A 12167-nucleotide genomic window follows, 5' to 3' on the forward strand; every position below is an offset into this window, starting at 1 on the left:
GTGCTTCGGTAGCTCAGTTGGTAGAGCACTTGCCCGCGAAAGGCAAAGGTCCCGAGTTCGAGTCTCGGTCGGGCACACAGTTTTAATCTGCCAGGAAGTTTCATATCAGCGCACACTCCGCTGCAGAGTGGAAATCTCATTCTGGAAACATCCCCTAGGCTGTGGCTAAGCCATGTCTCCGCAATATCCTTTCTTTCAGAAGTGCTAGTTCTGCATGGTTCGCAGAAGAGCTTCTGTAAAGTTTGGAAGGTAGGAGGCGGATACTGGCAGAAGTAAAGCTGTGAGTACCAGTCGTGAGTCGTGCTTCGGTAGCTCAGTTGGTAGAGCACTTGCCCGCGAAAGGCAAAGGTCCCGAGTTCGAGTCTCGGTCGGGCACACAGTTTTAATCTGCCAGGAAGTTTCATATCAGCGCACACTCCGCTGCAGAGTGGAAATCTCATTCTGGATTTTCTCAATCGATTGACAAAGTTGGTAGCAGAAATTTCACGAGAAGATCGTGCTACGACTATAAACGCCATCCCAGTTCACGTATCAAGTCTGTGGCAATCTCTTATTATTTAGCGATAATACAAAATGAGCTGGTCTTCTTTGTAATTTTTCGATGTCCTCCGTCAGTCCCATCCGATGCGAATCCCACATCGCGGTTCTCTAGAAGAAGGCGGACATGAGTGTTGTAAGCATTTAGTAGACCTGTTTCACTTTCTAAGTGCCAATAAATCACAGTCTTTGGTTTGTTTGACCACAACATTATCGATGTGATCGTTTCAATTTAAGTTATTTGTGTCAGTATTACTTATTTGAATTTCCGGCACTGAAGCGGGTATTTTGCAACAATAGGAATCAGCATAGCCTTGTGAACTATTTTTCATCACTGTGAGACCTGAATTTTGTTTCATTGCAGTTTTGCACCTTCTCTTTTTCAACCAATGCTACAGCCTTGCCGCAGTGGATACACCGGTTCCCATCTGATCACCGAAGTTAAGCACCGTTGGGAATGGCTGGCACTTGGATGGGTAACCATCCGGGCCGCCATGCGCTGTTGCCATTTTTCGGAGTGCACTCAGCCTTCTGATGCTAATGGAGGAGCTACTCGACTGAATAGTAGCGGCTCCGGTCACAGATAACCACCATAACGACCAGGAGAGTGGTGTGCTGACCACACGCTACTCCTATCCCAAATCTCAGAGCGAACGACACGGCCATTTTGAACTGCGTATGCTACAGAGAAGCGAAGTCTAAAACAGAAAGCTGCCAGCCAGCTCTCTACGCCCTCCCTCCAGGACACCCTCACCCCATAGGTAACTCATCCCCATCAGAAGCGACAAACCGGCGTGACACCGCGGTTACCACCCCATCAGCGTAATACTTAAAACTACACCAACGTCCGTTTCCAGCTGTCTAAGATCCTCAAATAATGTGCCAGAATACCTCTGAGTGGCGTCCTGTGCCGACAGCTGATCCTTGAGCTTTCCGTTTGCCATGGGTGTAAAAAGCTATCGTAGATGTCGTCCTGAAAGTTAAGCGTTATATTCTTCACTTCGGGATTTGTGTCACAGTGGCTGGGTGAAACTGACAGTGTCCCTGACCCCCAGTGCCTCGTAAACTGGAATGTCATGCGACCTGGTGCCACGCCCTTCCCCCAGAGTAGCAGCCGGCCCTCAGGGGCCCTCTCGCCATCAAAAGCGACAGCTCGGCGCCGCCCTCGCTAATCCGCTCACCAACACGACACCTAAAAAAAAAAAAAAAAAATACACCGGCCTCCATTTCCAGCCGTCCCCTCTAATTGTGCAGCAAATGATATTGCTGTGAAGTGCTGGCCATATGCCGTCTGTGTCTTGCAGTGCTATTCTCTACTGATATTACTGAACATCAAGGTATATGGTCTGAACATGGCGTTACGGATGTGCAAATTATTTTGGAACCGGTAAATGACAAGCTTGGAACAACTGCCATATGTACTAAACTTTGATCCGTCAGTTTTGATGAAATGTATCCAGGCAAGTTTCCTCCATTTTAATGTGTAACTATGTACCAAACATGCAACTTGGAACCAAGAATAATCCGCGTTGGTTGAAGAAACTGCACTCCGTCTTCAGGCCAAAAGTGACCCATCGGGACCGTCTAACATTTCAGTGCCGTTCACAAACTTCGCATGAAATGATTCAACTACGAGTTTTCACAGTGAAACTTCGCTAAGCCTGAGTTACTTTATATGGATGCAGGTAGCGCGATCTACTTTGAGAAAGGATGGAAGCCATATGAATTAATTAGGTATAGTCCTGAGGAGACCGACATGTTTGAGACGTGGCTGGTAATCCTTTCGGCCTAACACCTCAGAATGAGAAGGTTGTTGACTTGTTGAGAGACGAGACAAATGACTTGCAGATTACGGAGTCTGTGATACTCAAATACAAATTGTATTCATAAGCTATAGATACAGGTGCCACCTGAAGTTGGGCTAAGGGTGTTCATCTGGCAGCCTCACAGGCTCTCGTGGCTGAGTACTGCAAGGAGTGCTTGCACAGTGTTGCGGCAAGGAGTATTTTGATCGCAAAGTCATGAGGTACATATTCCGCTGCAACTGAAATTCAGTCTTTAACACCATGACAACAAATAGTTCATATGTGTAAATGGGATCGTGACCCTTCTCTTCTCACAGTATTTGTTCGAAAATGACTAAGTACACTATATGATCAAAAGTATCCGTACACCTGGTTGAAATTCGTGGCATCCTTCATCGGAAACGGTGGAATTCAGTACGGTGTTGGCCCACCCTTAATTTTGATGACAGCTTCCACTCTCGCAAGCATTCGTTCAATCAGTTGCTGGAAGATTTGTTGGGGAATGGCAGCGAATTCTTGACGGATTGCTGCAGTGATGAGAAGCATCGATGTCGGTCTGTGAGGCCTGGCACGATATCGGCGTTCCAAAATATCCCAAAGGATCTGTAGGATTCCGGTCAGGACTCTGTGGAGGCCAGTCCATTACAGGGATGTTATTGTCGTGTAATCACTCCGCCACAGGCCGTGCATTATGAATAGGTGCTCGACCGTGTTGAAAGATCCAATCGCCATCACCGAATTGCTCTTCAACAGTGGCAAGCCAGAAAGTGCTTACCACATCAATGTAGGCCTGTGCTGCGATAGTGCCACGCAAAACAACAAGGGGTGCATGCCCCCTCCATGAAAAACACGACCACACCATAACACCACCGCCTCCGAAATTTACTTTTGGCACTACACACGCTGACAGATAACGTTCACCGGGCATTCGCCATATGCACAGCCTACCATCGGATCGCCAAATTCTGTACCGTGATTCGTTACTCCACACGACGTATTTCCACTGTTCAATCTTCCATTGTTTAAGCTCCTTACACCAAGCGAGGCGTCGTGTGGCATTTACCGGCGTGATGTGTGGCGTTTGAGCAACCCTCGACCATTAAATACAAGTTTTCTCACCTCCTATCTAACTGTCATAATACTTGCAGTGTATACTGATGCAGTTTGGAATTCCTGTGTGATGGTCTATATAGATGTCTGCCTACTACACATTACGACCCTCTTCAACTGTCGGCGGTCTCTGTCAGTCAACAGGCGAGGTCGGCCTGTACGCTATTGTGCTGTACGTGTCCCTTAACGTTTCCACTTCACCATAACTTCGGAAACAGTGGACCTAGGTATTTTTAGAAGAGTGGAAATCTCACGCACATACGTATGACACAAGTGACACCCAATCACCTTACCATATTCGAAAGTCCGTGAGTTCCGCGGTGTACCCCGTTGTACTCTCGCACGATGTCTAATGACTACTGAGGTCGCTGATGTGGAGAACCTGGGAGCAGGTGGCAGCACAGTGCGCATAATATGAAACACGTATGTTTTTGGGGGTGTCCGGATACTTTTGATCACATAGTGTATGTGTGCGTGTATGTGTGTGAGTGAGTGAGTGATCGAGTGAGTGTGTGTGTGTGTATGTGTGTGTGTGTGTGTGTGTGTGTGTGTGTGTAACAGATAAATGAACCGTTTGTCATGGTTGTGTGTATGAATGACTTTGTTTTAGTAGAAACTGCGTATATATTATCTTATACACATTATGTGTGCGACTGTGTGTGTGTGTGTGTGTGTGTGTGTGTGTGTGTGTGTGTGTGTGTGTGTGATTTATTCCGCTCTTCACGATGGGTGCAGCTAGTCTCCATAATACACTGTAAGTAATGTATATGGGATGAAGAACGTAAAACTTGCACCTCAAACATTCCTGTTAATGGAAAGTTTGTTTATGTGCAGGTTTGACAGAATGGATTGATAGTCAGGGACTCGTATTGTTAGCCAACAAAATGCTCGTAATGATACCTGGAAAGAGTATTTTTTGTGAAAACACACAGTTTTTAGAACGGAACAAAGTCTATTGATATTAAAAATCTGAAAGGGGGTACATTGGTGTTTGTAGCAGGATTCTAGTGAGTCGTTTACGAGATGTCGTATTTTGTAAGCCTCCCACACTGACACCTGTCCAATACCTGCAGTAGCACACACTGAAGAACAGCACAAGCGCAGATACTAGTCATATGGGTTCGAAACAGCAGCGAAACAATTAAACATGACCACCGGCAGCAGCAGTACACGCTTCCAGTGTGATATGGAAAGACTGCTGCACACGTGGTAGTACACTCCTGGAAATGGAAAAAAGAACACATTGACACCGGTGTGTCAGACCCACCATACTTGCTCCGGACACTGCGAGAGGGCTGTACAAGCAATGATCACACGCACGGCACAGCGGACACACCAGGAACCGCGGTGTTGGCCGTCGAATGGCGCTAGCTGCGCAGCATTTGTGCACCGCCGCCGTCAGTGTCAGCCAGTTTGCCGTGGCATACGGAGCTCCATCGCAGTCTTTAACACTGGTAGCATGCCGCGACAGCGTGGACGTGAACCGTATGTGCAGTTGTCGGACTTTGAGCGAGGGCGTATAGTGGGCATGCAGGAGGCCGGGTGGACGTACCACCGAATTGCTCAACACGTGGGGCGTGAGGTCTCCACAGTACATCGATGTTGTCGCCAGTGGTCGGCGGAAGGTGCACGTGCCCGACGACCTGGGACCGGACTGCAGCGACGCACGGATGCACGCCAAGACTGTAGGATCCTACGCAGTGCCGTAGGGGGCAGCACCGCCACTTCCCAGCAAATTAGGGACACTGTTGCTCCTGGGGTATCGGCGAGGACCATTCGCAACCGTCTCCATGAAGCTGGGCTACGTTCCCGCACACCGTTAGGCCGTCTTCCGCTCACGCCCCAACATCGTGCAGCCCGCCTCAAGTGGTGTCGCGACAGGCGTGAATGGAGGGACGAATGGAGACCTGTCGTCTTCAGCGATGAGAGTCGCTTCTGCCTTGGGCCAATGATGGTCGTATGCGTGTTTGGCTCCGTGCAGGTGAGCGCTACAATCAGGACTGCATACGACCGAGGCACACAGGGCCAACACCCGGCATCATGGTGTGGGGAGCGATCTCCTACACTGGCCGTACACCTCTGGTGATCGTCGAGGGGACACTGAATAGTGCACGGTACATCCAAATCGTCTTCGAACCCATCGTTCTACCATTCCTAGACCGGCAAGGGAACTTGCTGTTCCAACAGGACAATGCACGTCCGCATGTATCCCGTGCCACCCAACGTGCTCTAGAAGGTGTAAGTCAAGTACCCTGGCCAGCAAGATCTCCGGATCTGTCCCCCATTTATCATGTTTGGGACTGGATGAAGTGTCGTCTCACGCGGTCTGCACGTCCAGCACGAACGCTGGTCCAACTGAGGCGCCAGGTGGAAATGACATGGCAAGCCGTTCCACAGGACTACATCCAGCATCTCTACTATCGTCTCCATGGGAGAATAGTAGCCTGCATTGCTGCGAAAGGTGGATATACACTGTACTAGTGCCGACATTGTGCATGCTCTTTTGCCTGTGTCTATGTGCCTGTGGTTCTGTCAGTGTGATCATGTGATGTATCTGACCCCAGGAATGTGTCAATAAAGTTTCCCCTTCCTGTGACAATGAATTCACGGTGTTCTTATTTCAATTTCCAGGAGTGTATTTCAGCGGAGACGTCCGAACAGTCTGCAGTAATACGTAATTGTATCTCATTGTGTATAGTTGGCACGCGCTAGTAGACGACGTATTTCAGCATTGCCGACAGAAAAAGGTCTACAGGGGTCAAACCTGGGGAACGGAACAGCCTAGGTACAGGTTTTCTGCGTCATATCCAGCGATTTGGGAGCAATTAGTGAAGACATGCTGTAGTATTTTATGCACTATGAGCTGAACAGCCTCGTGGTGTTACAGATTACTGCGAGTCTTCAGAGGACCGTTTTCTAGCGTCAGTGGAAGATGGTCTGTGAAGAGGCTGAATTACTTACTCGCGTTCAGTGTTCTTTCTACGAATCAAGGTCCTATGAGCTAATGACTCACCATTCTACACAATACGCTTAAACTCCATGGACGCAGTGTTACATCTGACGAAGTCAACGGGGATTATCAACAGACCAACAATGCATGTTTCGGTTCTTTGGCTGGCCTTGATCGGTAAACGAGATACTGGAATATCTTGTCTTAATGCTTACGCTTAGAAGTTAACACAATTCTCGCAATCGTGTCTATGCAGCTCTTGGTGGAAAGAGAAAGAAATGGAAACTCTGTCGATGGAGAATGGTAGGACACTTGTATGACTCATGCCACTTCATCCTGCGATGCACAAGAGCTAGCGTGCCGATCAGCTGCAATAGCAGCAAGAAAATTAATTTCCTACTCTTCTTACGTCATTTGTTTCCCTCTGTCACCTTGTCGGTCCGTTACACCATCACTGTTAAGTAATTAGTTGAATAGGTTGATAAATAATTGCTGAGATGTCTGGAGACTGTTATGAGGTGTTGTATGTGAACTGGATTGCTTCTACACTCTCTTAATGTTCAAATGTGTGTGAATTCCCAAGGGACCAAATTGCTGAGGTCATCGGTCCCTAGACCTACACACTACTTAAAATAACTTATGCTAAGAACAACACATACTCCCATGCCTGAGGGAGGACTCGAACCTCTGGCGGGATGGGCCGCGCAATCCGTGACTTGGCGCCTTAAACCGTGCGGCCCCACCGCGTGGCTCTACACTCTCCATGCACCATGAACATGTCGGCTTTTTCTGTGCTGATAAATCCTGTAGTCAACCCACGACCTACTGGGCGGCCTGTAGCACAGTAACTGACTAGCAAGCTCCAATGCGCTCAAGGAACACACTAGCACGCAGTAAGCTAAATGAATAGTAGTATCTAGCAACTACATATGTTAAATAACACAAATAAGTGTTTGTGTGCAATCTTTTCAAAAGGCGATATCTCGTAAACAACTCGCGCTGGAATCCACAACAAACGCCACTGCCCTCCTAATTAACCCTGCTTTTAGTTCGTTAACGTCAATAGACATTTTACCATATATAAATGTGTATGTTTGCACAAAAATACACTTTCTATGTATTATTACATTATGTTCATTGGCATTGCACTCTTGTAGAGCTATCGGCGGTTGTCGACAACTTCAGCCGGAGTAAGTTGCATGAGCACTCTTCACCATGGGAAAAACACAGGTCTCTCAATAACACGGGTGTTTTACATAATCATTGAATAGCTCAGTTGGAGGAAGAAATTTCTGAGGATGTACGTCTGGAGTACAGACGTACAGTGAAACATGGACTGTGGGAAAACTGGAACAGAAGAGAATCGAAGCATTTGAGATGTGGTGTTATAGACGAATGTTGAAAATTAGGTGGACTGATAAGGTAAGGAATGAGGAGGTTCTACGCAGAATCAGAGAGGAAAGGAATATGTGGAAAACACTGATAAGGAGAAGGGACAGGATAATAGGACATCTGCTAAGATATGAGGGAATGACTTCCATGGTACTAGAGGGAGCTGTAGAGGGCAAAAACTGTAGAGGAAGACAGAGATTGGAATACGTCAAGCAAATAATTGAGGACGTAGGTTGCAAGGGGAGGAATAGTCCCCCATTCGGATCTCCGGGCGGGGACTACTCAAGAGGATGTCCTTATCAGGAGAAAGGAAACTGGTGTTCTACGGATCGGAGCGTGGAATATCAGATCCCTTAATCGGGCAGGTAGATTAGAAAATTTAAAAAGGGAAATGGATAGATTAAAGTTTAGATATAGTGGGAATTAGTGAAGTTCGGTGGCAGGAGGAACAACACTTCTGATCAGATGAATACAGGGTTATAAATACAAAATCAAACAGGGGTAATGCAGGAGTAGGTTTAATAATGAATAGGAAAATAGGAATGCGGGTAAGCTACTACAAACAGCATAGTGAACGCATTATTGTGGATAAGATAGATACGAAGCCCACACCTACTACAAATGCCAACTAGCTCTGCAGATGACGAAGAAATTGAAGAAATGTATGATGAAATAAAAGAAATTATTCAGATGGTGAATGGAGATGAAAATTTAATGGTCATGGGTGACTGTAATTCGAGTGTAGGACAAGGGAGAGTAGGAAACGTAGTAAGTAGATATGGATTGGGGCTAAGAAATGAAAGAGGAAGCCGCATGGTAGAATTTTGCACAGAGCACAACTTAATCATAGCTAACAGTTGGTTCAAGAATCATAAAAGTAGGTTGTATACATGGAAGAACCCTGGAGATACTAAAATGTATCAGATAGATTATATAATGGTAAGACAGAGATTTAGGAACCAGGTTTTAAATTGTAAGACATTTCCAGGGGCAAGTGTGGACTCTGACCACAATCTATTGGTTATGACCTGTAGATTAAAACTGAAGAAACTGCAAAAAAGGTGGGAATTTAAGGAGATGGGATCTGGATAAACTGAGTTTCAGGGAGAGCATAAGGGAACAATTGACAGGAATAGGGGAAAGAAATAAAGTAGAAGAAGAATGGGTAGCTTTGAGGGATGAAGTAGTGAAGGCAGCAGAGGATCAAGTAGGTAAAAAGACGAGGGCTAGTAGAAATCCTTGGGTAACAGAAGAAATATTGAATTTAATTGATGAAAGGAGAAAATATAAAAATGCAATAAATGAAGCAGGCAAAAAGGAATACAAACGTCTCAAAAATGAGATCGACAGGAAGTGCAAAACGGCTAAGCAGGGATGGCTAGAGGACAAATGTAACGATGTAGAGGCTTATCTCACTAGGGGTAAGATAGATACTACCTACAGGAAAATTAAAGAGACCTTCGGAGAAGAGAGAACCACTTGCATGAATATCAAGACCTCAGATGGAAACCCAGTTCTAAGCAAAGAAGGGAAAGCAGAAAGTGGGAAGGAGTATATAGAGGGTCTACACAAGGGCGATGTACTTGGGGGCAACATTGTGCAAATGGAAGAAGATGTAGATGAAGATGAAATGGGAGATATGATACTGCGTGAAGAGTTTGACAGTGCACCGAAAGACCTGAGTCGAAACGAGGCCACCGGAGTAGACAACATTCCATTGGAACTACTGACGGCCTTGGGATCGCCAGTCCTGACAAAACTCTACCATCTGGTGAGCAAGATGTATGAGACAGGCGAAATACCCTCAGACTTCAAGAAGAATATAATAATTCAAAACCCAAAGAAAGCAGGTGTTGACTGATGTGAAAATTACCGAACTATCAGTGTAATAAGTCACAGATGCAAAATACTAACGCGAATTCTTTACAGACGAATGGAAAAACTGGTAGAAACCGACCTCGGGGCAGATCAGTTTGGATTCCGTAGAAATGTTGGAACACGTGAGTCAATACTGACCTTACGACTTATCTTAGAATGTAGCATTTCTAGACTTAGAGACAGCGTTTGGCAATGTTCACTAGAATACTCTCTTTCAAATTCCGAAGGTTGCAGGGCTAAAATACAGGGAGCGAAAGGGTATTTTCAATTTGTACAGAAAACAGATGGCAGTTATAAAAATCGAGGTTCATGAAAGGGAAAGAGTGGTGGGGCAGAGAGTGAGACAGGGTTGCACCCTATCCCCGATGTTATTCAATCTGTATATTGAGCAAGCGGTAAAGGAAACAAAAGAAAAATTCGGAGTAGGTATTAAAATCCATGGAGAAGACATAAAAACTTTGAGGTTCGCTGATGACATTGTAATTCTGTCAGAGACAGCAAAGGACTTGGAAGAGCCACTGAACGGAACGGGTGGTGTCTTGAGAGCAGTATATAAGATGAACATCAACAAAAGGAAAACTAGGATAATGGAATGTAGTAGAATTAAGTAGGGTAATGCTGAGAGAATTAGATTAGGAAACGAGACACTTAAAGTAGTAAAGGAGTTTTGCTATTTGGGGAGCAAAATAACTGATGATGTTCGAAGTAGAGAGGATATAAAATTTAGACTGGCAATGGCAAAGAAAGCGTTTCTGAAGAAGAGAAATTTGTTAACTTCGAGTATAGATTTAGGTGTCAGGAAGTCTTCTCTGAAAGAATTTGTATGGAGTGTAGCCATGTATGGAAGTGAAACATGGACGATAAATAGTTTAGACAAGAAGAGAATAGAAGTTTTCGAAATGTGGTGCTATAGAAGATTGCTGAAGATTAGATGGGTAGATCACATAAATAATGAGGAAGTATTGAATGGTATTGGAGAGAAGTTGGTGGCACAACTTCAGAAGAAGGGATCGGTTGGTAGGACATGTTCTGAGGCATCAAGGGATCACCAATTTAGTATTGGAGGGCAGCGTGGAGGGTAAAAATCGTAGAGGGAGACCAAGAGATGAATACACCAAGCAGATTCAGAAGGATGTATGTTGCAGTAGGTACTGAAAGATGAAGAATCTTGCACAGGACAGAGTAGTATGGAGAGCTGCATCAAACCAATCTCAGGACTGAAGACCACAACAACAACAACAGTAGTAGTAGTAAAGAAATCTGAGCTACTGACCAAAGAAGAGACCATGATCCGCTGAAGAAACATGGGGTTGGTACCTCCAGACTTTATACAGAACTGTGAAAGACTACTGCCGAATAAAATGAGTAATAGGGAATAAAATATAGTGATTGATGCACTAGCAGGTAATGCATAAAAATTGGAGTCTGTATCTAGATATCACTAACTCGACATTTGCAGAATTGAAGGCTTAATTTTCAGAGTATTCTAGTGTACCCAAAAATTAGACAATTTGTGGGGCGAATTTGCCGATACACGGAAGCCAGATATTCATGGAAGTAACCATATGAAAGACCTTTGCGAGGCATGTTGTTGAAAACATGGCACCAGGAAGAAAGAAAGTCTGAATCAGGGATAGTATGAGAACTCTGGACAAACTTCGAGATTAATCACAATCTTACGTCGGGAATAATCATAAAACATTCGACGAATTGTTGGGAAAGAAAGTTGACGCGAAACTTCCGAACAACGAAATCTCAAGAAAGTGAATGTGTCTAATAGGGGTGGCCTGAATGGACCACAAATTAGTATGAGTACGCTGTAGAAGTAACTTTGCTAATCGTGGTAACTTCAACTTCTATAAGATAATGCGCAACGACGAAGAAAGCTAGTTTTCGTGGGTTTCAAGAGGCTTGCGGGTGCGGATAAAAGTCGTTGGCTCAGAGACGACTGGAAACGTACGTATTCTCGAGATGAGGTTTCGGAGCAACAGACGAAGTGTTATCGGAATGTAAAATAGTGTCGAAAGAGGAACTAAAATCTAAATATAATAGGTGTGCAAACATTGGATGTAAGCACAGAGATTGTCACGCAAGGACTAGGTCAAAGTAAGAAAAAACAGTCGGAATTTGAGGCAAATTGAAATAAAAAGATAGAAGTAAGGGATCTGAGTTCCGATAGAAAGACAGGTTATTGTTTTGCATGAAAATTACCACCAAATGGACGAGGCAGAACGGAAGGGGATATTTGTGATGAAACTCGGTCAAAAGTGTTTGAAGAATGGAAAAGCGAAGAAGAAGGCCTTGCCGAAATTAATAAGTAAGGAGGAAATAGTGCATAGCGCAAATACGTTTGCAAAGATGAAGCAGACGAAATAATCTCATTCGCAGATTACGTAAAAAGCATCGAGTCAATTAAAACGGTAGCTTTCGAAGCAGACTAGCACAATTCAAACACGATGTCAGTGGCAAGTCATCCATATTTAGATGTTTATGAG

At 45.0% G+C, this 12167-nt stretch overlaps 1 pseudogene; it reads left to right on the forward strand.

The window, feature by feature from the left end:
* The first annotated feature begins 927 nt into the window (after positions 1–927).
* LOC126274550 (5S ribosomal RNA) lies at positions 928–1045 on the forward strand (annotated as a pseudogene).
* The last annotated feature ends 11122 nt before the right edge of the window (positions 1046–12167 follow it).

The sequence above is a fragment of the Schistocerca gregaria genome, chromosome 5, assembly GCF_023897955.1.
Source record: "Schistocerca gregaria isolate iqSchGreg1 chromosome 5, iqSchGreg1.2, whole genome shotgun sequence".
NCBI classification, from domain to species: domain Eukaryota; kingdom Metazoa; phylum Arthropoda; class Insecta; order Orthoptera; family Acrididae; genus Schistocerca; species Schistocerca gregaria.